Source organism: Galeopterus variegatus, unplaced genomic scaffold (genome assembly GCF_000696425.1).
Source record: "Galeopterus variegatus unplaced genomic scaffold, G_variegatus-3.0.2 Scaffold12227, whole genome shotgun sequence".
NCBI lineage: Eukaryota > Metazoa > Chordata > Mammalia > Dermoptera > Cynocephalidae > Galeopterus > Galeopterus variegatus.
The window spans coordinates 10,125-14,410 of record NW_007738338.1 but is presented as its reverse complement, the minus strand read 5'-3'; positions in this window follow the sequence as shown (position 1 = coordinate 14,410).

Here is a 4,286-nt window from a genome sequence, read left to right as displayed (position 1 = left end):
AATAAATTGACCACACCAACATATGTTCCAAAAGCACTGCTCATGACTAAATATGAGCTGCCGCCTAATGTAAGTTGGCAAACATCATTTGCTGGAGGTTATATTAATGGCAAGAGAATGGTTGGCATTAATGAGAAATTATATGATTGGGACAAATTAAGTATATGGGAACAAAACTGTAGAACCTCCTTTACTTGGTGATATCCAGTTTTAAATAAATCATTAAGAATCAGGTGTTGGGATGAAATATATATGCTGTAAAATTATTAATTAGATCTTAGAAATATAAGAGTGTAACTGGTTTTGTGAAAGATGGTGCTGTGCACAAGGACACTTTAACATTTAGATCAAGATAACAGGGCCATAGCAAATGCATAACCTTAAAATGTGCATGATAATGCTGCTCAAATATCCACTGTTCTTTTACATTTGGCTCCCACCCTGTTAACAGGGTGGATCTTGGATCTTAACCACAGTTTCCTACAGAGAAAGGTCACAAGATAACTTCAAGACAATGAAGGGATGATTTGCATCTGATAAACCTGATTCCAGGAAGAAGCACTAGTTGATCACCTAAGACATGCTGACCTCTAAAAAAGTTTCCTCTCTGCTTTATGGACCATTGATTTAAGCTTGCTGATATAATAAAAATAGTACCCCAAAAACCCCCCTGCGGAGAAAAATCTAAATAAAAGGCATTGTCTCATGCTCTACTGTGCTCCAACTGCAACATGCTGACAGCTAGCAGAGAGAGAACGTGCATATTGATGCATTGAGGTCTCTGTCTGTGTTTGTTATTTTCGCCGACCCTCCCTCTCCCTTTTTGGTTACCCACAACTCGACTGGAGCACATCTCCGACATTACAATTGATATATTTCCTTCAATTCCTCTGTAAACTTACGCCTTTCCAGTCTTCAATTCACAATATTTTGGCACTGAGTGTTTACTATAACATAATACACTCCTTCATGGTATGACTAATGAAGAGTTTTACAAAGCGTGTTATTTTAGATGAGTGACAGTCAAGATCAACATATGCAGCCCTTAATAAAGAGACTGACTTCTTAGGAACTTACCATAGTAAGAATAAGATTAGCTTTATATATTGTTTCATCTGTATATATCAATTACCAGAGTCACACATGTTGGGGAAAAAATGTCACATCGCATAATAGACTGGGGCATCCAAACTCACCAGAAACACTACCCACGCTGTCACTCAACACACTCCTCCCACCACACGAAGGCAAAGAACTCTCTTATCAACACAAGTCCTACCACAAGACAACATGCTCCTCATTTGAGCAACACAAATACATGTACTACTGTTCCAGGTATACACATACAACCAGCCCTCCCTTTGCTTCCATTCTCTTCCAGAATATCTTGGAATTCACTCTCTTATTTATGCTCATCTTTACCTTTTGTTTTCAGCACTGACGCAGTCACTATAACCAGTACCAGCACCAAAACCATCAACACCACTGCTACAACCAGTATAAAATTCAAGAATATGCTTAGTCCATACTGTTGCCTTTTTTGTTTTACTATACTTCTGAGTCCTACATCCCTGGCCTTTTTTCCATGAGAATATTTTCTTTTTCCACTTATTTGTTTTTCTAGATACTCTTCAGTCAAGTCAGATTTGTTGCTACATGCCACTAGACGTGACTTATTCCCACATCAAAATATCTACATCTTTCGATCACATTGTCAAAATGTGATCATGCTTTATGAAAACCAATAGTCTTGGTCTCTCACTTACATACTATGACTCCTCATCAAATAAACTTTAACTCCTGTATTAAGCTTGGCTCTTCAGTTAGGCTTCTATATTCTCACCTTTCCCATGTCTCCTTTCTGTTCTGAGTCTAAGGACTCTGAGTGTACACGACCTTTCATCCTAAATATAAGAACTCTACTTAAGCAACTCCTAAGGACAATGCCTCAGCTCTCTTATTTTGATGAAAATAAATTCAACATTCAACGGTTATTTTTACATACTGTATGATCTACTACAATGAACAAGTACCATTTGCACAGGTTGACATGCGAGTTCAGCAACACACTCCTTTGCAGTCTCTCCCTCCTGGATGTAGGTAGGAAACAGATAGATTCCTATGAGATGTGAAAAACCTCTCCTAGAGGCATCTGTCTTGCACCAGAGTTATTTACTGCAACAAATAGAGAGTTATAGATGGAAGGGGCCAAAGGGAGGTCATCAAAATATACCCATGAGATGGTACACCAGCATAGATGTTTTCATTCCTGTGCTTCAACCATTCCCTTAAGACTAAATTGATGAAAAAAGGAACTGAAGGAAAATATAAGAAGAGAGAGTGTAGTGCCAGTTTGTTTATGTTAAGTACAATATGTTTAATTTTACTCTCCATTTTTGGTAAGGTTCATTTTGACTTGAAGAATCTCTTTATAAAGTGTGGCAGTTAATCTATCATGTGTTCAGTATGTGGCTTATATACTCTGCAAGTCCCTTCCCTAAAATTAACATCTTGTAGTTTTCTATGTTGCCTTGAGCCAAGCATGCACTTTCGAGTATCAGTAGTTATAGAATGTATGATGATTATAGAATGTGTGTTTATGTCATGAAGTGAAAGGTGCCTAAATAGATATAAAGCCATTCTCCAGCCCGGTTCATTAATTTTACAGTTATATTTATGTTAAAACTTTTATTTTTATTGATAGCAAAAATTAATTGTTGCCTTCCACATGTTAAACAATGTTATAATCTTTTGCATTTTTTTCCAGTTGATTCTACAGTCATTTCTACTTTGCAGAGAAGGAATATGAGGACCAGAGAGGTTAAATAACTTTAATAAATTATAGTAGAAGAATATTAACCCAGGCAGTTGGCTTCAGAATCAGCCTTTATTGCCATTATGTTCTAGCTTCTTAGGTTTTTTGTATCCATGTAATTGCATTTAGTAGCCATTTTTATTTATGGCATGAATTAGAAATCTTAATTTATAGATTTAACTATTTTCAATGGTTTATACCAATTTAACAAATAAGAACCTAATACCAACTTAATGATAAACTAAGTTAGTATATTTATCAGGGTTAAAAATGTTCAACAGCATCTCTAATAATAACAAAGGCCTTATTTTTTATTTGTAATTTTATATTACTGTTCTCAACTTGTTCACCTCTGATTCAAGTGCATTGTAAGTAGTACTGAGTTTTGGCACCCCTGAAATAATCTCTCACACAAGTTTTTTTTTTTTTTTTTAATGTTAAAAATGTTCATGCTACACACTCATATTATGAATACCTGAAATCCTCAAAGTGGAATCCCTATATTAACATGTTTTCCCTAGAAAACTTTGATTACGCTGAGAGAGAAAACCAGCACAAAATACTGTCTTTGACACCTGAAGCTTCCTTGGATCACGAAATGCATCCCATGCTGTATTTTCTCTATCATATGTCTTCTATCCAAGTATAACAGAATTGGAGTCCCTGACTTACTCCTTATCTTGATTCTTTGCAGCTTTTTTGAGACCTGCTAAAGATCTCAATGAAGGTCCAGCTTTGGCTATTCAGCTATTGGATCTTGGATATAAAGTCATTATTCTGCTCAGCTAGGCACTCCTTCCCTGCTGGCATTCAACATTGCTTTGTTCTAAATAGTATCTATCATGCCCTTCTTTGGGAAATTAATCCATACCATTTTATTATAGAAGAAAAGAAAATACTACCAAGAAAACAAAAAGCATCAATATTTGAAAATTACCTTTCCTTAGTGTTTCATCCATTACTTTGGAAGCTCAGCACACCTAGATTTCACTGAGAAGTCTCTGTTGACTTTTGAAATTTAATGAAAATCTTGTGTGATTGCTCCTATTGTGCAAGAGAAGGCACCCTGTTCTATTCTATTCTTTATCCAATGCACATTAATCCTAATAACAGAAAAGTCTATGAAAGAAACTCGCTTATCATGAATATAAGTCTTTGGAGATTTAGAGATTTCTTCATTCCTAATTAAAACTTAACCTGGATTATCAATAGCTTTATCCCATTTCTCAGAGTGTTTAATACCAATAGGGCAGTAGCCAAGCAGATTACACCAATGTCTTTGGTCTTATTATACATAAGAATTATCCATGGAGTGCTAGCTATTCAGTAGAAGCTAGTATGAACCCCATAACTATGGTCCCCAGCAGGCTAACTCCTATATTATTAAAGGCCCTAAGAGAATATGTTTTATTTGTGTGGTGTCTGTTAGGATAAATATGTGATTTAATAATGCAATATAAAATCTATGGTT